A 25,652-nucleotide genomic window follows, 5' to 3' on the forward strand; every position below is an offset into this window, starting at 1 on the left:
CTACGAAATAGAGTCATTATACTCCTTCACTAGGCATGACACGGGCTGACCGGACACTGCTCCTCAGCGTCCAGTTGCCCGATGGCGGCCACGTGTCTCTTGCGTTCAACTGTGAACGTTTGATCTCAACGGTTGAGAAGTTGATCGGACGCTCCGACAAAGCTGACCGGATGCTAGACCCTCAATGTCCGGTCATTTACAGTAAGGGTCCAAAACATGTTTTTTGCCGACCGGACACAGCCTAGCATCCGGTGCTTAACCCTAATTACTGTGCCGACCGACCACTCGACTGGACGCAGCCCTTCAGCGTTCGATCGCAAAGCGACCCAGCATCCGGTCAGTTGACCAACGCCATCATCATTGCGACCAACTCCATTTCACTTCTAACTTCTCCACCCTTGCTCAAATGTGCCAACCACCAAGTGTATCACCTTGTGCACATGTGTTAGCATATTTTCACAAATATTTTCAAGGGTGTTAGTTCTTCACTAGATCCTAAATGCATATGCAATGAGTTAGAGCATCTAGTGACATTTTGATAACCGCATTCTAATACAAGTTTTACTCCTCTTAATAGTATGGCTATCAATCCTAAATATGGTCACACTCTCTAAGTGTCTTGATCACCAAAATAAAATAGCTCCTACAAATTATACCTTTGCCTTGAGCTTTTTGTTTTTCTCTTTCTTCTTTTCAAGTTTAAGCCCTTGATCATCGCCATGCCATCACCATTGTCATGTTATGATCTTCATTAGCTTCTCCACTTGAAGTGTGCTACCTATCTCATAATCACTTGATAAACTAGATTAGCACTTAGGGTTTTATCAATTCACCAAAACCAAACTAGAGCTTTCAATCTTCCCCTTTTTGATAATTGATGACAACCCTTATACAAAGATATGAATTGAAATTCAATTGAATCCATGTTGCTTGACCAAGCATATTTACCATGTGTAAAAGGATATGGACAAGTTTCATGAACCCCAAATGATAGCAATTGCTCCCCCTACATATGTGCTAAGAGTTTGGATTGAAGCTTGCACATATGCTTAGATAGGAAATATAGGAGTCAATGTCTACCAAATAATGCTAAGGTATAAAAGATGGACCTTTGAAGCGTGATACCAATCGGAGTGCACCAATATACCATCCTTAGCACCATGGTTAGCTCAATATCACTTGGAAACATACTTTGAAAAGATACCACTTGTAAAGACTTACTTGGGAATGAAAGTTATCTAGTGATTCCATTTCATCATTTAATCTTACAACTAACATTCATCACACAAGCATGGATGTTTAAATTTAATACTTGTGCCATGCAAGCAAACATATGAAATGATGGATGTTTAAATTTAATACTTGTGCCATGCAAGCAAACATATCAAATGATGGATGTTTAAATTTAATACTTGTGCCATGTAAGCAAACATATGAAATACACATTCAAATGCACCATACAAGTTCATGAGCTTGCTCCCCCTACTTGTGTGCTCAAAATTTTAATTGATCCCTTTCCTTTGTCATATCTCTCCCCCTATGTCATATATCAAGATATCTTTATGTTTCACTCTCTTTATGATATTTCTTCCCCTTTTTCACTATCTTTGCTACTATCTTTGTTTCTGTCCTCCTTTGTCATCAATGACCACAAAGGTTCTAAATATAGATAGTATTACTTGTAGGGTCGAGATTATCAATGTCAATCAATGGGGTGAGGATTATTTTCCCAAATTTGGTCTAGTCTAGATCATTTACCAAAGATATTTAACTCGGTTTGATCCAAGGACAAGCTTCTTCACACCTCCAAATAAGGGTTATCTTGTAACATGTTGAGTTAAACACTTATAGCTCATTTTCTAGATTAAATACTAGGTTTATAAGCCCATAAACATGTCATATGCCATCACTAGATCAAGTCAAGTATAGAAGCAATAGTGATACCATATGGACATCAAAATCATTTGATTTTCATGAATGAGCCTAATAAAATAGAACCACTTGAAAGGTCCTAATAAGATTGAAAATGTGACTAGATGCACTAAACATGTCCTTAGCAAGGATGTATGCCATGCCAATCAACTTTTACCTTGGATTGCTCGAAGGAGAGGCATGTCATATGAGTGGAGGTGCATCAACACATATTTGAGAAATCCAATATGTTCAACTCATTCCTTAGCTTGCAAAACCTTTTCTCATCCAATGGTATGGTGAATATATCAGTAAGTTGATCTTCGGTGCCTACACTCTCAATGCAAATGTCCCCTTTTTGTTGGTGATCTCTTATGAAATGGTGGTGTACATCAATGTGCTTTGTTCTTGCATGTTGAACCAGATTGTTTGTCAACTTGATTGCACTCTTATTGTCACATAGCAATGGCACTTTCTTGAACTTGATTCTAAAGTCACTCAAAGTGGCCTTCATCCAAAGTACTTGTGCACAACAACTATCGGCGGATATGTATTCGGCTTCGGCGGTTGATAATGCAACACTATTTTGCTTCTTTGATGACCATGAAACAAGTGATCTTCCCAACAATTGACATGTGCCTGAGGTGCTCTTCCTTTCAACCTTGCATCCTGCATAATCCGAGTCGGAGTAACCAACTAGCTCAAACTTTGCTCCTTTGGGATACCACAAACCAACAATTGGTGTAAGCTTCAAGTACCTCAATATTCTCTTTGTAGCCTTCAAATGACTTTCCCTTGGTGAGGCTTGAAATCTTGCACACATGCATACACTAAACATGACATCTGGCCTTGATGCGGTCACATAGAGTAGGTTTCCAATCATAGGCCGATACAACTTTTGATCCACCATATTTCTACTTGCATCACTATCCAAGTTGTCATTGGTTCCCATTGGTGTGCTAATGACTTTGCTATCAATCATGACAAACTTCTTGATCATGTCATTGATGTACTTGCCTTGACTCACAAATGTACCATTCTTTAATTGCTTGATTTGAAGACTAAGGAAGTAACTCAATTATCCAATCATGGACATCTCAAACTCATTAGCCATCATCTTTCTAAATTCATCACAAAAATCTTGATTTGTTGATCCAAATATGATGTCATCTACATAGATTTGCAATACAAATAGATCTTTTCCAATCTTCTTGATGAAAAGAGTGGTGTCAACCTTACCCATTGTGAACCCTTTAGAGAGGAGGAAGTCCCTCAATCTCTCATACCATGCTCTAGGTGCTTGCTTCAAGCCATACAATGCCTTTTTCAACTTGTATACATGGTTGGGCTTCTTATCATCTTCAAAATCAGGAGGTTGCTCAACATATACTTCTTCATTGATGTAGCCATTTAGAAATGCACTCTTAACATCTATTTGATAGAGCTTGATGTTGTGGGCACAAGCATAGGCTAGCAAGATTCTAATTGCTTCCAATCTAGCAACCGGGGCATATGTTTCTCCAAAGTCAAGACCTTCAACTTGTATATAGCCTTGTGCTACTAATCTTGCTTTGTTCCTTACTACTATCCCATCTTGATCTTGCTTGTTTCTAAAGACCCATTTGGTTCCAATCACATTATGTCCCTTTGGTCTCTCTACTAATTCTCATACTTGATTTCTTATGAAGTTATTCAATTCTTCATGCATAGCGTTCACCCAATTAACTTCCTTCAAAGCTTCATCTATCTTCTTTGGTTCAATGGATGACACAAATGAGAAATGCTCACAAAATAATACCAATCTTGATCTTGTTTGTACACCTCTAGAAATATCACCAATTATAGTGTCCAAAGGATGACCTCTTGCAATATTTGTTGGTTGGAGGATTGGAACTTGATTGCTTGCACTTGCTTGATCATTTGGTTGAGATGATGTACTAGCCACTTGATCTTGTTCATTATCATGAGAGCCACTAGAACTAACTTGATTTATATCATATTGCATATTTGAGTTAGAGAGCACTTACACTTGATCATCTTCATCATCATTCACTTGCCTAGGCCTCAATTCACCAATATCCATGTTTTTCATAGCATTTGAAAATTGAATGCCTCTAACATCTTCTAAGTTCTCATTCTCTACTTGTGAACCCTTGGTTTCATCAAATTCAACATCATGAACTTCCTCAAGAGTATCACTATCTAAATTCCAAACTCTATATGCTTTGCTTACAGTGGAATAACCAAGTAGGAATCGTTCATCACATTTCTTGTCAAACTTGCCTAATCCTGTGCCTTTCTTTAAGATATAGCATTTGCAACCAAAAACCCAAAAATATACAATGTTGGGTTTTCTACCATTCAATAGCTCATATGGTGTCTTCTCTTTCAATCAGTGACAATAGAGGCGGTTGCTACAATAGCAAGCCGTGTTGATAGCTTTGGCCCAAAAGGATTGACTCACATTGTACTCACTAAGCATAGACCTTGTCATATCAATAAGTGTTCTATTCTTTCTCTCAACAAGGCCATTTGATTGAGGTGCGTACTTGGCCAAGAATTGATGTCTAATTCCAAATTCATCATATAACTCATCAATTCTAGTATTCTTGAACTCACTATCATTGTCACTTCTAACTCTCTTGATGGTTGTTTCAAACTCATTGTGAATGCCTTTGACAAATGATTTGAATGTTGCAAACACATCACTTTTGTCCACTAGAAAGAATACCCATGTGTATCTAGTGTAGTCATCCACTATCACAAATCCATATTTGTTTCCACCGATACTAGTGTATTGTGTTGGCCGAAATAAATCCATGTGTAATAACTCAAATGCTTTACTAGTGCTCATCATGCTTTTCTTAGGATGGGTGTTTCCAACTTGTTTGCTGGCTTGACAAGAGCTACAAAGCTTATCCTTTTCAAACACAACATCTTTCAAGCCTTTAACTAAGTCATGTTTAACCAATCTATTCAATTGTTTTATTCTAACATGACCAAGCCTTCTATGCCATAACCAACCTATGCTAGACTTAGTGAACAAGCATGTAGATAATTTAGCTTCACTAGCATTGAAATCAACCAAGTATAGATTCTCATATCTAAAACCTTTGAAGATCAAGTTAGAGCCATCTACACTTATGATCTCTACATCATCTACTCCAAATATGCATTTGAATCCAAGATCACACAATTGAGCCACGGATAGCAAATTGAAATTCAAGCTCTCAACTAGCAATACATTGGATATGCTCATGTCATTAGATATTGCAATCTTACCAAGCCATTTGACCTTGCCTTTGCCATTGTTACCAAATGTGATACTATCATAATCATCACTGCCATTGGTGTTGATTGAGTTAAACATTATTGCATCACCGATCATATGTTGAGTGCACCCACTATCAAGAACCCAATGCCTTCCTCCGGCTTTATAATTGACCTACAAAAGAAGATCAATTCTTTTTAGGTATCCAAACTTGCTTGGGTCCTTGAAGGTTAGTCACTAGGCTCCTTGGTATCCAAATGACTTTCTTCTTTGAGCCCATTCATGGTTTACCAATGAACTTAGCCTTCACACCATTTGTACCCTTAGTAAGCATATAGCATGAATCAAGCTTTATGAAGGATACATTAGCATTTTTGCTCTTATTTTTGCATTCTTGCTCTTTATGACCCACTTGCTTACAATTAGTGCAAAACCGACTATTGTTCTTCACAAAACTAGTCTTGTGAGGAGCAAAGACCGCCTTGCCTTTCTTGGGGGTATAGCCCAATCCCTCTTTATAGAGAGAAGCTCTTTGGCTATCTAAGCATATAAGCAAGCGGTCCTCACCACCATAAGCCTTAGCTAAGGTGTGAGTGAGCTTAGTGACCTCCTTCTTGAGGTTCTCATTCTCAACTACTAGTGAGGTATCACAAGTGAGACCATCACTACTAGATGAGGTAGAATTGGAAGTGCTACAAGAAGGGTTAGTAGGAGCAATAATGATAGGCATAGATAGTGATGTATCAATTATATCATAAGTTAAACCTACATTGCAAGTTTCAACATGCTTCTTTTTATTTTGCTCATCAAGCAAAGAGGAATGTGCCTTTTCAAGCTTTTTGTGAGCTTTGCCAAGCTTCTCATTGGCTTCCTCTAGCCTCTCATGAGATGCATTGAGCTCATCAAAGGCTTGCTTAAGGGCTATAAGTTCCTTACGCAAGTTTTTGCATTCCCTTCTTTTGATGTTGAAGTGTTCTTTAGCATCTTCTAGCATGTCAATTAATTCATCCTTAGTAGGTTCATCATCATCACTATCACTATCATTTTCATTTTTATGTTCATTATCATCAACAAGTTCTTCATCACTTTCATCATCACAAGATTGTACCTTAGCGGCCTTAGCCATGAAGCATGATGAAGATTCAAAGAGAGAAGGCTTCTCATTAATGGCAATGCTTGCAAGAGCCTTCTTCTTGGTGGTATTGTGATCATCACTATCATCATCATCATCACTTGAGGAAGCATCACTATCCCAAGTGACTACATAAGAACCACCCTTCTTCTTCTTGAAGGCCATCTTGTCCTTCTTCTCTTTCTTTTCCTTCTTGTCCTTCTTCTTGTTCTTCTTGTTGTCATCATCATTGCCACTATTGTATGGGCATTGAGTAACAAGATAATCTTTGCTTCCACACTTGATGCATCTTCTTGATTCTTCTTTGTTCTTGGATGAAGACTTCTTTATTCTAGCACGGTAGCCCTTCTTCACCATGAACTTGCCAAATCTCTTGACAAATAGAGCCATCTTCTCATCATCATCATCATCCCAAGATTCATCTTCTTCACTTGAAGTTTCTTGCTTTGCTTTGCCCTTGGATGATGTGGCTTTGAATGCCACGCTCTTCTTCTTCTCATCTTTCTTTTCCTTCTTTTCTTCCTTCTCATCATCATCTCTATATGTATCATCGATTATTATATCTCCCAACACTTGGTTTGGTGTCATGGTGTCCAAACCGCTTCTCACTAGAATGGTGACCAATGTACCAAATCTTGAAGGCAAGCATCTCAAGAATTTGTGGGAGAAGTCCTTATCCTTCACCTCTTCTTCAAGTGCTTTCAGATCACTGACAAGCACTTAAAGCCTATGGAAAATCTCCGGCACACTCTCATCATCCTTCATCTTTAAGCTTGCAAACTTTTCTTTAAGAATGTAAGCCTTTGCACCCTTGAGTGCCCTCAAATGATTCTTCCAACTTCTTCCATGCCTCATGAGCCATCTCAATATTTTTGACTTGCTCAAATGTTCTTTCATCAATTGCATCATGAATAGCACTTAGAGCAATGTCATTGTTTTGGAGAAGTACTTCTTTGGCCATGGTGGAATTCTCCAGATCTTCAATCTTAATTTTTGTTTCTACCACCTTCCAAACCTTCCTATTGATTGACTTAATATAAGTTCTCATCTTGGCCTTCCAATAGGGATAGTTGGAGCCATTAAATTAGGGTAACTTCTTGGTGTTGTTGATTTGAGCTATTTTAACACCGAAGGTTGTTAAGCCTCAAATAACAGTGACCTCAGCTCCGATACCACTTGAAAGGTCCTAATGGCTAGAGGGGGGTGAATAGCCTAATAAAATTTCTACAACAACACTTAACAAAATGGTTAGACAATTATGAGGCGAAGCAAGTGTTGCGCTAGCCTACTCAAAATGCAAGCCACCTACCATAATTCTAGTTTAGATAGTGTATATTCACACAAAAGCTATGACATTACCCTATGTTAGTATGCTCTCAAAGGCTAACTAAAGAGCCACACCAACCAAGCAAGCAAGCTCTCACAACTGGCTACACTAAAGAGCTTATCAACTAGTTTGTGGTAAAGTAAAGAGAGTGATCAAGAAGGTTATACTGTCGTGTTGATGAAGAAACCAATCAATCACAAGGATGAATAACAATGAAGACAAATCACCTTAGAATCAATGATGGACACAATGATTTTTTACCGAGGTTCACTTGCTTGCCGTCAAGCTACTCCTCGTTGTAGCGATTCACTCACTTAGAGGTTCACGTGCTAATTGGCTTCACACGCCAAACCCTCAATAGGGTGCCATACAACCAACACAAGATGAGGATCACACAAGCCACGAGCAATCCACTAGAGTACATTTTGATGCTTCACCGAAGAAAGGTCAAGAACCCCTCACAATCACCATGATCAGAGCCGAAGATAATCACCACCCTCCGCTCAACGATCGTCGCTACTCCAAGCCGTCTAGGTGGCGGCAACTACCAAGAGTAACAAGCGAAATCCACAGTGAAACACGAACACCAAGTGCCTCTAGATGCAATCACTTAAGCAATGCACTTGGATCACTCCCAATCTCACTATGATGATGAATCAATGATGGAGATGAGTGGGAGAACTTTGGCTAGGCTTACAAGGTTGCTATGTCAACGAAAATAGCTAAAGATGTGAGCCATAGCTGACCATGGGACTTAAATAGAAGCCCCCATGAAATAGAGCCGTTATACTCCTTCACTGGGCATGACACGGGCTGACCAGACGCTCTGGTCCAACTGACCGGACGCTGCTCCTCAGTGTCCGGTCGCCCGATGGCGGCCACGTGTCTCTTGCGTTCAACTATGAACGTTTGATCTCAACGGTCGAGAAGTTGACCGGACGCTCCGACAAAGCTGACCGGACGCTGGACCCTCAGCGTCCAGTCGTTTACAGTAAAGGTCCAAAACGTGTTTTTGCCGACCGGACACGTCCGGTCATGCTTGACCGGACACAGCCCAGCGTCCAGTGCTTAACCCTAATTACTGTGCCGACCGACCACTCGACCGGACGCAACCCTTCAGCGTCCGGTCGCAGAGCGACTCAGCATCCGGTCAGTTGACCGACGCCAGCATCATTGCGACCAACTCCATTTCACTTCTAACTTCTCCACCCTTGCTCAAATGTGCCAACCACCAAGTGTATCACCTTGTGCACATGTGTTAGCATATTTTCACAAACATTTTCAAGGGTGTTAGTTCTCCACTAGATCCTAAATGCATATGCAATGAGTTAGAGCATCTAGTGGCACTTTGATAACCGCATTCCGATATGAGTTTCACTGCTCTTAATAGTATGGCTATCAATCCTAAATGTGATCACACTCTCTAAGTGTCTTGATCACCAAAACAAAATAGCTCCTACAAATTATACCTTTGCCTTGAGCTTTTTGTTTTTCTCTTTCTTCTTTTCAAGTTTAAGCCCTTGATCATCGCCATGCCATCACCATTGTCATGTTATGATCTTCATTAGCTTCTCCACTTGAAGTGTGCTACCTATCTCATGATCACTTGATAAACTAGGTTAGCACTTAGGATTTCATCAATTCACCAAAACCAAACTAGAGCTTTCAGCGCCCTCCTTTTTCCTCCCCTCCTCGCGCGCGTAGGCGCACCGCGCCACCGGCGCCCCTCCTCTCTCCTCCGTGCCGCGTCCATGCTAGGGCTGTCTGCGCCGATGTCGGCCTCTCCCGTGCACCCATAGCCGCCCAAGCTCAGATGCTCTACCGGTCTACGTACTTCCCCAGGCCACCATCGCTGCGTGTCTCGGCCTACGTCGGTCCGCTGTCCCGCTACTCGTGCCTGTGGCCGCCCCCACCACTGTCCCGACCGTGCTGCCCCACCTCCTAGGAACCTCCTACGCATGCCACAGCTACTGCCTAGGCCAAGCCCGTTGCCACCTAGAGGTGCTTGGGGCCACGCCGTGTAGGTGCCTTGCCGCAGTGCTGCTCTTCCTTGCCTTCGTGACTTTCCCCCACAGCTCGCCGTCACTCGGTCGTCGCGCGTGTGCACAAGTGTAGCAGGTTCCCTTCGGCCGTGCTAGACAGTTGTCCATGTCGTTGCCCCTCCCGAGCTCGGTGCTACACCCCTCCACGCCACCTCGGTGCCAGCCGCACCACCGGTCCCGCCATGTCCTCCTCCTTCTTTTCTTCGCCCCCACGTGTGCGTGCACACCGTGCCATGCCGTCACCGCCCATGCCCTGCATCGCTGCCGCACCCTCCGTGCCCGCATGCCCGAGCCTCTAGGACCACCGCACGCACATTGCCGTAGCACCGCGCGTCGTCCTGCCGCACTCACCTGGCCGGCGTAACCGCTGCCGGTGTGCCTGGCCTCCTCGGTTCTCATGGGCAGGCTGCCTGGGGTCCACTCGGGCCTTGCCACGGCCTAGCGTGGTCGCACAGGCTCCTCGGGTAGCTCGCCGGTGGGTGGTTCATTGCCGTCGTGCCTTCCCCAGACCTAATGCACCATTGCCGCCGCCGCCGGTCGATGCCCTGTGTCGTGCTCTGCTTTGTGAAGATAGAAGAGGGTAAGAATCCAAGACAGAAATTTATATAGGGCCCTTACTGCAAATACGTGACTCGTTTGAATAGTGCTCGTGGATCTCGGTGTGATTAGGGAAAGTGCAAGGGGCCGTTTTGCAAAATTGCCATCGTCACTGCTGTCTGGGTCGCGCATGTGCGAGTTGGGCCATGTCGTGCTAGGCCGCTCGCGCCCATTCCCGCGATGGGCCACGTGCGCCCCCGTCTGGGCCGCTGCTCACGCCGGTCGTGCGCCTGCCTAGGCCACCGCTCGCTCGCCGCTGGGCCTGGCCGAATGGGCTATTGGGCCGGCTGATGGCCGTTGTCCTTTTTTATTTCTAAAACGATTAGCTAATTTAGCTCAGGAACAAATTTGTAAAAATCAATATAAAATTATGTAGCTGTCCAAAAAAATAGTGAAACCAGTTTTGTTGAGTTCCAAAAATCATGATCTATCTAATAGTGTATTTTGTTCACATAGTTTGATAATATTTTTGGGAGCTATATAATTAATTTAAGGTACTTACCATTATAAAAATATGAACTTGTAGGAATTGTTATGGTAAATTGGTAATATTGTTGGATCTAAAATCTTTACAGTAGGCTCCTAGCATTATTAGGTACTCACTGAACTTTTTGTAGCTCAATAATAGTTAGTTTGTCAGGTAGATAATGATGCTCTAATTTGAATAATGATTAAATCGATAGCGTTGAATAAAGCAACAACTTGGGTTTATGTAACGAAAATAATTATTGGGGAAATAGCGTCTTATCCGACAACGTGTATATGTAGCCAAGTATGGTCATCGTTAGAACTAGCTCGTTAGTTTGAGAGGCATAAATCGCATTTTACAAGTCATCGTTGCAATCGATTAATTATGTCTTTGCATTGCATCGCATTGCATATCATATACGTACGACGATGGATCAACAGGTCAATTGAAGGATGATTGGGAATCCGAAGATGGTGTAATGGTATTCTCTTCAGGAGAGGATGCAATGGGCTTTCTATTCAGATGGTGGATGATCTAAAGATGCAGATACTAACTTTTAATATATATCTTACCTAGGCAAGCCCCGATGCATAACCCTACTTTTCTGTAGTTTAAATTATATTTGTGCATTAAGTTTTAAGGAGTTGATTGAAACCCACTGGCATATATATATCTTTATCCTAGGAGTCTTACTAGTATGACAGGATCGTGTAGAATGCTATACTACAGGACTCCGGTAGAAGTCGAATGATTGCCTGTCACTCGCGAGAGATAGGAAATATATTACTGGATTATTATCACTTGAAAGATATAAATGGTGGAAAGGAAAAATGGTGACCAGGTAGGGATATGGTTTGGATATTGGTGGGTGTAAGAGGTTGTGTCACCGTAGACGCGGGGCATGGCTTGGTTACACTGCTTTTCCTGTCTGATCGGTTAAGGACCGATCGGTGTATAAGCCATCAAGGCAAGTCACAGACATATTATCCCGAGCACATACTTGGGTATGGGCGCTTGGAAGACTTGTTGCTCTCTTGTCGCGGATCTGGCTCTTTCCAGACCGACTGATTGGAGGCAAGGATGGTGGAGGTCCTTGCACCACATGGAGTTCGGGACTCAGGATGTGGGGGCTTGGAGTCCAAGTTTGGACGGGGACCTAGACACCCAGGATAGGAGAGTGATGGGTTGGTCCTGCTTGTGCCTTGGGTACAAGCGGGGCGTGTATTTTCGGGGTACCTAGCTGGGGGCATTGATTCACGAATCGTCAGGCAATCTGGTATGGCTTGTTTTATGCCTAGCATCGTAGTAAGAATTGAAAGATGAAAGATGAAAAGAAAATGGAAATTTGATTGCTTACCACCTGCTTGAAAGTAGTATATGTGCTTACTTGGTTAGTTAATGAACCATTGCGGCTATTAAGAAAAACCAAATATAAGGACGCACATTTAGTAATGCTTCCTGTAGATGCAATGAACCCACAAGCCAGATAGCCTTGTATATTCTTGGAGTCTTTTCTTTCCTCCTGTCGGGTAAGTCTTGCTGAGTATAATTGAGTACTCAAGGTTTTATTCCCCCTGTTGCAGGTGGCGGGTGAATGCTAGAGCTGACCCTTGTGTGTGGATACCTCCAGGTGGGCTCAGCGAGGATTCCTTACGCTGCGATCGTAGTTGTTACTATAACTCTCACCAAATACTTTTATAAATGAAAGTTCCATAATCTGTTGCCGTAGTTTATTTATTAATACTTCATCATGTCATGATTAGATATTTATTTCTGCTGTAATTCTGATCACATGTTTATATTCCGCTGTTCAATTAAATTATTTATAACTCTGATAGTATGATTTCATTCTGGTGTTATATTAATAAATATTATACTCTGATGTTGTATTAAAAGTGATGTAAAAAATGGTTGAGAATGATGTAAGCTTTATTCTCTCATTTGTGATCCTGATGGTGAAAATGTAGATTTTCGGGTTCTCCCCTAGGGTGTGCTCGACAGAACCGAGTGATTTAGTGATCTCCTTCGAGTACTTAGTGTCTAATGGAAGACAAGCACTCCTGGAAGGCATTAGATTAGGCGGTTTTGCCACAAATTGCTAGGGGTTTTTTGAAAAAAAGACTGACTGGTGAGGGGTTTAAGCGCAAAATAGTCCCACCGGTCGCCCCATCCATTGGATCAGCATCTAGTGGCTCTGATTCATAGTTTTCAAGCTTACACAGGTTGATTGGTTTGCACCTGATATGTTGCCTCTGTTTAGTCCCACCTAGGCAGCTTTGAGCGAGCTCAGCCGAAGCAAGGGTACAAAATGAGACCCACTGCCTCTTCGCATCTCATGCCTTTCTCGACCTTTTAGCTAAGATCAAGTGTAGTACCTGTTCTTATCAGTTTAATATATGATATGTGGATCATGTGTCTTCCTCGATATTAATAAATTTACTAGGTAGCGTGCCTGTGCGTTGCTACGGGACAACTAAATCTTTTGTACTAAAAACACACGGATCGTACGATAAGATAACAATACTATTAAATTAAATACCGACGTCAAAGTGACATTTAATTTAAAAAGCAAAGTTTGTGAAATTAACACAGTCACAGAGAGCGCGATGTCGTAGGCTCACAAACTCTACTGTATAGACTTTATCGTGATACGGCTAAGATAATATTTTATATCGGCAAAAAGAATTCTACGATATCTATTTCTTTCATACGTCAATAATTCCATGAATAAATTTTGTTGCATCTCCATATAAGCATGTACACACAGGTTTGAGTATATATGCAAATAGGTTCATGCCCGTGCGTTGCTATGGGACAACTAAACTTTTATACTAAAAACACACGAATCACACGATAAGATAACAATACTGTAAAAGTATATGACCGACGTTAAAGTAACATTTAATCCAAAAAGCTAAGTTCGTGAAATTTACATAGTCACAGAGAGCGTAGCGTCGCAGGCTCACAAACTCTACTGCGTAGATCTTTCCGTGATACGGCTAAGATTATTTTTTATACCGGCAGGAAGAGATATTTATATCCATTTCTTTCGTGCGCCAACAAATCCATGAATAAGTTCCATCATAACTTCATACCATCCTGTACACGGCGCTGGCAAGCGAATTAGCCACAACTTATGTAATTAGTTTTATAATTAGCTCATGTTTAGTCCTCCTAATTAATATCTAAAAATTTAATGTAACAGGGACTAAAGTTTAGTTCTGGGATCCAAACACCCCCTAACTCTTGACTTCTGCTGGCTGCTTACTTGCACCACCATGCCTATGTGCCTGCACGTATATACTATAATGTCAGAACATCTAAGATGGTCTTTATTGTCCACCCTTTGAAAATATCATAACTTTAAGGTTGTCATTTATGTATGCTATAGGATTAGGATCCTTTGCACTGATTCATGAGGGTGTCCATGAGAGTCGAATTTTTTATACCATTATGATGTCTAAGCTTATTAATCAGACAGAGACGAACTTGATTGTTAAAATATTTTCAACACTGCTTTTATATACTCCCTCTGTCTCAAAATAGAATTCATTCTCGCTTTCCGAGAAATCAACTTTTTTTTAACTTCGACAAATTATATATAAAAGAGTATTAATATTTATAATACATAATTAGTATCATTACATAGACCATTGAATATATTTTCATAATAAACTTATTTGGAGATATAAATGTTGCACGTATTTTTTACAAACCTAGTTAAAGTTGAGAAAGTTTAACCTGCACGCATCCTATAACGACTTATATTTTAGGGCAGAGGAAGTATATGCTAATGAAAATAGTCAACTGAAAGTCATGATGAACACAACAATACTTTCATTTTATATGCTAACAGGGGCACGAAGAAACGCAGGGGAATGGACCTATATACTAATGGTGGGAATATTCGTTTAGGAAATTGCAGAAGGTTCACCAGTCTCACCATGTATAACCTACACATCTTTTATTTGGCACCACTGATGTTCTCAAAGAGCAATCACTTTTTAATTTCAGGTTTGCATGCTGGAAACACTAAAATTAAGGACCAACCTTATTGAGTCATCTTGCTTAATCTTTGCCAATTGTCATGCTTGAGCTTTGCGAACAAATTATACCATTGGCAAAGACTAACACATAAAGAGGTAGAAGTTGCAAGAATAAAGTTAGGTGGCCTACTATGCACCCAACCTAAATTTAAAACCCTCCAAATTATGGACAATGCCATATGATCCGGTTTACGTGGAGATGAAAGATATCTGACCGAGCGAGAGAGGGGCACCGCATGATTATTTCCTTCCATGCGTGATTATTGTTTTCTTCCATGCATGTGGCCTCAGGTGATCGATTTATTTTCTTCAAAACAGGCGGGGATCGCAGGGATGACAGTTTCTTTTTTTATCGCGCGGTGCATGATTATTGTTTTCTTCCATGCATGTGGCCTCAGATGATCGATTTATTTCCTTCAAAGCAGACGGGGATCGTAGGTGGGGACAGACGGACGAACCAAAATAAATATCGCACAAAAAATATCCATATTTTGTTCTTTTTAGTTATAGGAGATTCTTTTTGTGGGGAGGGCTTACTATAGTGGCTTGCCACTTTAGTCCTCAAGTATCGTTTGGGCGTTGCATTATTGCCCGAGCTAGCACACCCTAACCAAATAGCAAATAAAATTTTGTTTTTTATAACACAAAAAAATAATAATTTTGTGCTTAGATAAATAAAAGGAAGCCTCAACCTACAAGGCTACATTAGGATCGGGCTTTCTGCCAACGACGGAGTTGCCCTAGGGGCGGGTTGGGGCGGCCGCCCCAGCTACCGGCGCCGTAGCATCAGACCCCCGGACCCCCTCTTCTGTGTTTTCTCCATCTTCGGCGTCCAGCGACCGGCTGTTGAGGACGCGACCATGCGAGGCAGAGCGGCGACGTACGACGCAAGGAGAGCGGTGATGAACGACGACGCAGAGCTCCGGCTCCTTGCTGGGCCTTTTTTGGCAGTGTAGTTAAGTAGTTTAGCCCAATAAGGGCCCAAATTTAGTCCCCAATTCCCCAATCCCAATCTCAGTCACATCCTTTGGCCCCAGACGCGGCAGCTCCCATTCGCCCGCCGCCAGGTGCCCAGGTGCGCCCGCTGCCCGCCGAGGTGCCGAGCAGGAGCAGGCTGCTGGCTGCGCCCGGCGATGGAGGAAGGAGGAGAGGAGGAGTAGGAGTTGGCGCATGTCCGGATGCTCGTCCATTCTTTGTTATTTGTAATTTGCAATATATGGATCAACTAATCAAGAACTAGTTTATTCTTCAAATTTGAGGTAACATCTTGTATTTCTCGTCTATTTTTCGTCATCATGTGTGATTGCAGCGTTTTTCTATGATTTGTGTGATTATAGTATGTGAGTGCGGTGCGTTGTGAATACGATGCCTTTTTAGTTTATTTTCTCATTGAAATTTACCCCACCTATCATTTTTTTTCTGGCTCCGTCATTCCTGCCTGCCCCTTAGCCGAATCACAATAGACGCCTTAGCCGAATCACAATAGAATATTTGTTGGGCCTGTGACATGGAAACCAGGCTAAGCATTTTTATGGGCTTTTGTACCTAAGCTTTGGCCCCGGTAACATCGCGTTCTTCTACGGACTAGATTAGTTGTATTTGGTGCCTACCGCACCTGCACGTAGGGATGAAAATGGTATGGATATTTTCTGATCGTATTCGAAACCAAATCCGTTTAGAGGGGTTGAGATCTGTCCGTATCCGAGTTAGGATGAAATTATACTACAAGAACGCCCCGCGCGTTGCTGTAGAAATCATTGATGAAATTATACTACTTATATTTACTAATATAATTGAATAAATATCATTAATCCATGTTAGTGAATGATTTTTAGCATTTTGATGTGGACAATTAAATATTTGTTAGTAAATGATGTGGTTTGCTAATGTTGAATAACTTGAATGAAGACATAATGGCATGTATTAGCTGGATGTGTTAATGGATGCTGATGTGGACACTCTGCATTGCGAGATAGTTTGAATGTGCTAGTGAGATGTTCTAGTGGATGCTGACATGGACACTTTGCATGGGAAGATAAATTGCTAGTGGGGTTTTTCTTTATAAAAGATATAAATATAGATATAGATATATATGTATGTATGCACTTGGAAAATTAGTCAACTTAGTCCTGTAGAGAAACTTCCGGCTGCATGCATGACTGAAGTTTCTGTGGTGGTGGTGTGATTTTATTTTATTTTATTAAAGAGAAGTTTCTATTGTGCTTGGTTGCATGTTTGAGCAATAGCTGTGTAGGAGTGGTATAATTTGTCACATTGTGACTATTATTCCTTCAGAGTCTCTGAATAAATCAATTTCTAGAGTTTTCTTAAGTCACACTTTTAAGTTTGACCAAATTGAGTGCAAATATTTACATACCAAATCAGCATCATTAGATACACTATAAAATATATTTTGTTAATATGCTCAACATTTGTATCTTTTTTTAGCTATAAATTTAGTCAAACATAAAAAATGACTCAGAGAGGGAATACAAAGAATAAATGTTTGATGAACGATCTGACACACGGAAGGTATGCTTCTCTTTGTTGGTTGTTTCGTGCTTGGTGGGAACCAAACCCTGGTGGGCTGGTGTCGTCGTTGTTCCTGCACGTGGCAATGGCATGGATGAGAGGGACCAATACCTCCTCCTGCCTCCGTCGCACCGCGACGTTGGCCTCCCACCGGCTGCGGAAGAGGCGCTTGGTGAGCATAGGGAAAAAGGCCATGATGAGGAAGTTGGTGAGGGACAGGAGCTGGTGCTGGAGCGATGTAGTTTTTTTCCCTCGAGGGCATGTGCCCCCTTTATATTCATTAGATGTGTACGGAGACGTGTGCACTGCAGGACAGAGACAATGTACTATTATCTCTCCTGCAGTGCACCCACCCATGCACATCCAACAACAATGGAGACGGGTCTCAAGGGCGATATTTAATTTTTTCGGTGTCATAACCTCTCGATTTCGTCAAGCGTGTCCTAGTCTAGCCGCTCGCCGACTGAAGCACATGTACACCAAAGCCGGATGAATGGTATAATTCGAGACCTAATGCCTCGTTTCAACTCATACCTTTCTCGACCTTTTGGCTAAGATGTATAGTATCTGTTCTTATCAGTTTAATATCTCGTCCACCTTGATATTAAATTTTTTTTTTTTTTTGTGGGAGAGGGCTCACCATAGTGGCTTGCCACTAGAGCCTTTGAGTGTGGCTCAGGCGTTGCATTATTGCTCGAGCTGGTGCACCCAACCAAATTGCAAATAAAATTTGGTTGATTTTTGTGCGGCTACATTTGGATCGGCTTTGTGCTTGAGCCCTAGTCAGATCACAGCAAAATATTAGTTGGGCCTGTGACATGAAAACCACGCTAAGCTGTTGTATGGGCTTTGTACCTGAAAAAATGTGTTGGGCCACGCTAAGCTGTTGTATGGGCTTTGTACCTGAAAAAAAATGTGTTGGGCCTATGACATGTCCTACATTTTGGATATTTAGATTAGAGGTCACGTACACTACTAAATTGTTGAAACCTCACTACTCACTAGTCTGCACATTTTGTAGAGCACTGGCTGATTTTTTTGCTGCTTATGTGCCAGCCTGCCAGGGCAATGTCCAACAATGGAACTCTTTCAGCTACTGTTAAAGATAGTATTCTCCTCTCTTTTTTTGTCTTTTGATTAGGATTAACGGGGAAGGCATATACCTTTCAGTTATGTGCCAGGGCAATGTCCACCTGAATTCATTGAAAGGGCTTCTTGAAAGCCAAAGCATAGTTATATGGGGCTTGATTGGTTGGCTACTAAATTTTGCTCAACCAAAATCATGCTAAGCCAAAACTTAGGCTTGCCAATATTAAGGCTTGTCAAAGTTAGAGAAAAAATATAAGGCTTGTCAAAGTTAGAGCAAAAAAACATAGGTGTGCATTTGGTTGACTGCCATAGCAATAATAGGTAGCGTCATATCAATAATAGGAAGCACTTTTTCTTCTTTATGCAGTTTAAGAATTTTCTAGAAACTTGCCAAAACTTTAGCCATAAACATTGGTGTGCCAATTCTTTGGCAATGAACCAATTGATGGCTAAAAATTTTGGCATGTCATGATTTTGGTTGGGCAATAATTGAAAACCAACCAATTATGCCCACGATCTTTGAGCAGTTTAGATTAAAAAAAAAGGCTAATACAAAGATGAGAGATATGCTGCATTGTGTTAACTGCATTGCACCTTGGCCTGGTAGCATCACGTTCTTCTAGTAGGGACTATATATTAGCTGTATTTGGTGTCCACGGCATCAGCACAAAGCACGGCATGCATTGACTTATATAGACTATAAAATGGTAGTATATCTATAGACCGGACTGCTATCTTCCTTTGTGTTACAGCTTTGACGGTGTTGTTGGATGGTTTTGCAGCCAGTCAAGCGTTTCTAGGGAACAATTAAGCACGAGCTCGTATGTAACGTAAGAGCAGAGCAGGCGTAGCGTGCAAGCATCGGAGCGCATCTCTAGAACGACAGCTCATGCATGCCCTTGCTTCATTTTTTGAGATTGGCTAGCTGCAGCAGAGTGGAGGTATATATCGATGGTGGAGGCAGGCTACTACACAAATTAGAAACCGATAAACAGAGTGTATTTGCAAGCCATCGCGTGTCAGTGTGTGTCTAGCCTTGCTCAGCACAGAACGGAGCTCTAGAGAAGATATAGATGCCCAAACGGGCCGCCTGACCCGAGCACGGTGAAAGCATGGGCCGATGAGACTGGGCCAGACACGACACGTTGGGCCATCGGGCCGTGGCAAAGAGGGCTCCGTGCCTTGCCGTCAGCCCAGGCGGCCCTGTCGGTCCAATAAGCACGACCTGTTGATTAGCTCAGGAAAACCGAGGTGTGTCTCCACTAGGGTTTGAAATTTCAGTGGCGGCCGAAATAAAATTTCAAAATTTCGTATTACACTAATACGTGTGCTATACAACTATAGACTTATATTTTCTATTGTTTATGTTGCATATTCTTCCATGTATAGTCATAAATCATGCTAATATTTTATTTCTATAGATCTAAAAAATTTAGAAAAAACATACTTTATGTTTAAATATAAAAAAAATTGGACCGAAATTCTTGGAATTCGGTGGTGACTGAAATATTTCTAAAACCAAAATTGAAAACCCTAGTCTTCGACGCCGCCGTTTCCATGGCCACGTGGGAGAGCTGCCGTGCCACGACAAGTGCAAGGGAGGGAGGGCCGCGTCGACGTCCACATCCATGGCGCCGCCGCGAGGGGGAGGAGCGAAGGCCTTGTCGGGGACAAGCCATGGCCACATTTGATTTGCAGTTCTATGAACTTATGAATCATATATTATCCTACAAGTATAACTCTTTGCATTTTTAGAATGATGATTACGAGTAAAATTAGAGAGAGAAAATATATGATACCTAGTGTAGACTGGTAGCGGAATACTCTGTTCCAAATGGAAAAAAAAAATAGAGTGGGTCCTAGAACTATGTTTACAAGTATAACGGGTATCCCTCTCCTCCCAACTAAGGGCTTGTTTGGACGTTCCATCCACCTCAATCCCCTCTCCTCCCAACTACTAGTAAGGTCTAATTGATTTTATTTATTATACCTTGCGTTAGTTGGATTGGATCCCAGATCAAGCAGCTACTACGCTGTCCGTTTCACCACCAAACCCACTATTAAAATTTAAACAAAAGATGATTGAATTGGAGCCCAAACCAATAGCCAATAAACAGCCACATGTAACACACTCTTAAGAAAGAAGAAAATTGGGTGGGCACATGTATGGAAACAAAATAAAAAGATCTATCTCTTGTTGAGCAGTGAGAAAGGAAGCAAGCAAGAAAGAAATTAGCAGCTAGGTGGGCAGTCCAGGTTGCAGTCCCAGATCGTCAAAGCCGGGAGCTGTTGCCTTGCCTACCCTCCATCACCAAACACCACCTCGAATCCATCCTCGATCCATCCAGTAAGCTCCAGCACACCATCAATCGCACTCCCTCCCCCTTCCCACCAGCCTCTTACTTCCTTTTCCTGCCCACATACAAATGCTTGGGCATTAGCGATCCCATCTTGCTCTTCCTCCGCGCGGTCTCGGTCTCGCTCCCCTTCCTCTTCCTCTGGGTGCGCCCCCTGCTCCAGTCCTCCGGTGCTGAGCTGTGCGGCCGCAGCCCGCAGCGCAGGGCCCGCCCGCCATGACGTCCACAGGCGTACTCGCGGTCGTCCAAGCTGCCGGGCGGCGGCCCCGAGCGGCGGCTGCCCCCGCGCCTCATGCGGAGCCTCACGTCCAAGATCGAGCCCAAGAAGCTGGGCGTCGGCCTCGTCGCCGGCTGCTGCCTCGCGCTCCTCACCTACGTCCTCCCTCGCCAAGCTCTTCGCAATCTACTCCCCCGTCTTCGGTGCGTGCGCGTTTCACTAGCTTCGATTCGATTCCTCTGTTCCCCCTCCCCTCCTCCTCACGAATCTAACCCGAGCTTCCTTCCTCCTCTCTTCTCAGCCAGCACGGCCAACACGTCCGCACTGATGCAGAACGCGCCGCCGACCTCGTCCAAGCCGTCCGTGCTGGAGACCGAGACCATCCCGCCGCAAGAGACGCTCGGCGGCGGCGACAGCGCGGATCCCGTCGATCCGCGCGAGGTGCCGGCGGGCTCCGAGGAGCCCGGCTTGCCGGAAGCTGCCGTCACGAGGAAGGACATGGCGGGGTCCGACGAGCCCGGCTTGCCCGCCAGGAAGGACGACGGCGACAATGCGGCGGCCGAGCCCACCAACAAACCAAGTATGCTATTCTCCCTACTGTTTTTTTTTCCTTCGATTGAAAAAAAGGAAATCTTTTTCTTTCTCGCACAACTTTAAATGGAAAGAAAAAAAGCAGAGCCAGCCAACGAACCAGAAATTTGATATAAGTTCTGTACTTGACCAAAACCTTGTTGGCGATACAAAATTTGGGCGTTGGAAATTAATACCAGGTTTTTGGTACGATACGAGTAGATGGAGACGTAGATCTAACGCGTTCTCTCCTTCAATGGTGTTCAATTACTAGCTGCTGCTGCTGCTGAGGATAAGAAAGAAGGGGACGATGGCAATGGCGGCCAAGGCAAGATGACGTGCGACGAGAACGGCGTGGACGAGGGGTTCCCGTACGCGCGGCCGACCGTGTGCGAGCTATCCGGCGACGTCCGCGTGAGCCCGAAGCAGAAGACGGTGTACCTGGTGAACCCGTCCGGCGCCGGCGGGTTCGACGAGAGCGGCGAGAAGCGGCTCCGCCCCTACGCCCGCAAGGACGACTTTTTAATGCCCGGCGTGACGGAGGTGACGGTGAAGTCGGTCCTCTCCGCCGCAGGTGGCGCCCAAGTGCACGAAGCACCACGCCGTGCCGGCGGTGGTGTTCTCGATCGCCGGGTACACGGACAACTTCTTCCACGACATGGTGGACGCGATGGTCCCGCTGTTCCTGACGACGGCGCATCTCAAGGGCGAGGTGCAGCTGCTCATCACCAACTACAAGCCGTGGTGGGTGCAGAAGTACACGCCGCTGCTGCGGAAGATGTCGCTCCACGACGTGATCAACTTCGACGCCGAGGACGCCGACGACGTGCACTGCTTCCCGGCGGGCGCGTTCGTGGGGCTGTACCGCGACCGGGACCTGATCCTGTCGCCGCACCCGACCCGGAACCCGCGCAACCTGACGATGGTGGACTTCAACCGGTTCATGCGCGGCGCAGCTGGCGCTGCCACGCGACCGGCCCGCGGTGCTCGGCGAGGCGCCCGGCATGCGTCCCCGGATGCTGATCATCTCGCGCGCGGGGACGCGGCGGCTGCTGAACCTGGACGAGGTGGCGGCGGCGGCGGACAAGCTGGGGTTCAACGTGACATCGGCGGAGGCCGGCGCGGACGTGCCGGCGTTCGCGGCTCAGGTGAACGCGGCGGACGTGCTGGTGGGCGTGCACGGGGCCGGGCTGGCGAACGTGGTGTTCCTGCCGACGGAGGCGGTGGTGGTGCAGATCGTGCCGTGGGGCAAGATGGACTGGATGGCCACCAACTTCTACGCGCGGCCGGCCGCCGGGATGGAGCTCCGGTACCTGGAGTACTACGTCGGGGAGGAGGAGACGAGCCTGAAGGACAAGTACCCGAGGGAGCACGCGGTGTTCAGGGACCCCATGTCGCTCCACACGCAGGGGTGGCAGGCGCTCGCTCAGACCATCATGAAGCAGGACGTCGCCGTCAACCTCACCAGGTTCCGGCCGGTCCTGCTGCAGGCGCTCGACAAGCTGCAGCAGTGACTGGCCCTGATTCCTGTTGCTATTGGGCTGTTCCTGTTCCTCTTCTTCCTAGGAATGATCGAATGAATGAATTCGCCATTGCCGACCGCCAGGATCAGCTAGGAGGCTTGGTGCTGCTGCTGCTGCTCCTACCAAGTACAGTACTATTGCTAGAAAAAAGAGAGGAAATCAGGGAGGCTTCAACTTTCAATCAAATTGGTAATTTGGTTGGTCTTCGGCCGGTTTGTCTTTTTTGGTTTGTAACTGTAGTAGTAACAAGAGAACAGCTTGGATAAGTGCACTGCATACACTACACACGAACAAGGATTATGTTCATTCTTTCTTCCTTCCTTCACTTGAGTTCACCTCACTTGGCATTATTTATTCTTCTACTGAACACTCATCTTTTCTTGACATACATGGAATGTGATCATGTTGTCAATAAGTCAACCGAAAAGCCTTACGACCAAATCTTGCTAGGCATTTTGCTCCCATTTCTGAATTGAGGATCTCCAGCATGGAGTAGAGTTGTTGGAGCATGTGCTACAGCTGTGCATTATTCCATCTGCCCGTGGCCTGTGCTGTGCAATGTGCATCCGAGCCGAGACTGCTTTGCGCCTTTGACTCCAAAGTCCAGTGTTCGGCTGTGCAATGCAAACCACATCAGAATGATAGGTTATTCAGCTTTTTTTTTTTTTTGACATCCATCACTATACACAGTAAGTACATGCATACGTACTCCTCCGACTGTTAGTCTGTTACAGTAACCATCCGTGTTTACCTTGTCCAACCGAAATCATGAGACAGATAGGCACTCACTGATTGAGAAATGAGAATGAATGGATGAATTCCTGGAGGAGAAGCAGGCAAGCAGCAGCAGCTTCCGGGATGTTGACGTGACGGGTCCCGGGTCCCGTGTCCGTCCGGTCAATTGCTCGTTGGTCCTCCGTGAACATGGATGGCTCCAAATGCAAGTGCAATTCAGATTTCAGGGACGTGTTGTCCAAAGCTGCCTGCCCCCACTGGCCGAGTGATGATAAACGGGAGAAGCCACAGCCCACAGGGGACAGGGCAGCTAACCGGACGGATGCGTGCGCAAGAAAGAAAGCTGCGTCGGAAAGCAAGGTGGGTGGCCGTGGCCCGTGGAGCTAGCAACTGTTACATTAAGACCTCTACTTTTGATTTAAATGTTTTTTTTACCTTTTAAGAGTATTTTTTTATCTACTCTCGTAGCCCTCAAATTCATTTCAACCGACACGGACAAAGGGACCCACTCGTCATTCTTTATTCTTCTCTCGCTCATCCTCACTCTCACCGACTGAGCGTAGGAGAGTACGAGACTTTCAGGAAGCCGAAAGGAAATAGGGCCGCCAGTCAGGGCGAAGGCAGATCGAGGGGAGGATGCCCACGCCGACAGAGTCGCATTTGGGTGGCGACGCGTTGGGCTTGGGCAACGACAGTTCCAGCTTAGTTCGGTTGAGCTGAATTTTCACTGTTTATATTGGAAACACTGTTCATACTAGAATATTTTGAGAGAAAAATACGGCTCCGGCTGAAAAAAAAAAAAAGGCAAACAAGCCAAAGTCAGGGGCGGGAGATAAACCGCTAAAAATAAAAGTTAGGAAACCTCCTCCATGGTCCCTAGAAATGAGGTCCTGGGAGGAGAACTCGACATTCTTTTACTTTTAGGGGCTGAGTTGAGGAGAAGCCTGGTGAATCTGTGTTTTTCAGGTAAGCCTTTATAATATGTTCGTTTTGTCGTATTTGACTTATAAGTCATAAATTATCAGCCAATGAATAGTATTTTTCTCTCGTACCAAACTAGCCAACAGTACTTTTAGCCATGGCTTATAAGCTAAATAAGTCCAAACAAGCTGTTTTTTTAAGGACATGTTAAGGGCTCTGTTCAGAATTGAATTGCTCTGACCGCACCGCACCTCACCTCACCTGTAAAACAAGTCTCTTGTCTCTGTTTTTCCCTTCTTCTTCTTGGGGGCTACGGGAGCATTCGCTAGTCTTCTTCTCGTGTGCTTTTGCACGTGCGCACACACACTACTACACAAACTTTACTGGAGGCGGGCGTTTTCGGTTTTCCGCGGCGGACAAAGCCGTCCACCGCGGCCTAGAGGCCACGGTAAATCGTGGCTTAACCGCGGCGGGCGGCCTTGCCCGCCGCGGTTAACCGATTTACCGCGGCGGGCGGTGCAACGTGCCAGCCGCGGTAAATATACTTTTACCACGGCGGGCACGTTAGGATGCCCGCTGCGGTTAATCATTTAAAAAAACAAAAAAAAACCAGGAGCCCGCCGGCGAGCCCGTTCTCGAGCCCACTGGCGACGGATCCGGGCTTCCCACGGCTGCAGATCCGTGCCGCTCGGGGAGGGAGAAGAGGAGGAGCCGGGCGGGCCCCAGCGTCTATGGAGAAGCCGGCTGGACACGCCGACGCCACTGCAGGGCCACCACCACCTCGCCAGTCGCTCGCAAGGGACCACGCCGACGCCTCCTCGCGAATCCCCGTGCCTCCTTGCGGATCCCGCCGCGCCGTGGTGGAGGGAGGCCGCCGCGCCGCCGCGTCCTCACCCGCGGTGGTGGAGGTCCC

General features: G+C 44.6%; 1 non-coding gene and 2 pseudogenes across 1 annotated transcript; all 3 read left to right on the forward strand.

The window, feature by feature from the left end:
- The first annotated feature begins 13,084 nt into the window (after window positions 1–13,084).
- LOC136478901 (U2 spliceosomal RNA) lies at window positions 13,085–13,273 on the forward strand. The gene has a single exon (XR_010764561.1). It is a non-coding gene; the product is annotated as a U2 spliceosomal RNA (small nuclear RNA).
- Window positions 13,274–17,857: 4,584 nt separating this feature from the next.
- LOC136478807 (U2 spliceosomal RNA) lies at window positions 17,858–18,040 on the forward strand (annotated as a pseudogene).
- A 2,622-nt stretch (window positions 18,041–20,662) lies between these two features.
- Window positions 20,663–23,433, forward strand: LOC136475521 (beta-1,2-xylosyltransferease XAX1-like; annotated as a pseudogene).
- The last annotated feature ends 2,219 nt before the right edge of the window (window positions 23,434–25,652 follow it).

Source organism: Miscanthus floridulus, chromosome 8 (assembly GCF_019320115.1).
Source record: "Miscanthus floridulus cultivar M001 chromosome 8, ASM1932011v1, whole genome shotgun sequence".
In the NCBI taxonomy this organism is placed as follows: domain Eukaryota; kingdom Viridiplantae; phylum Streptophyta; class Magnoliopsida; order Poales; family Poaceae; genus Miscanthus; species Miscanthus floridulus.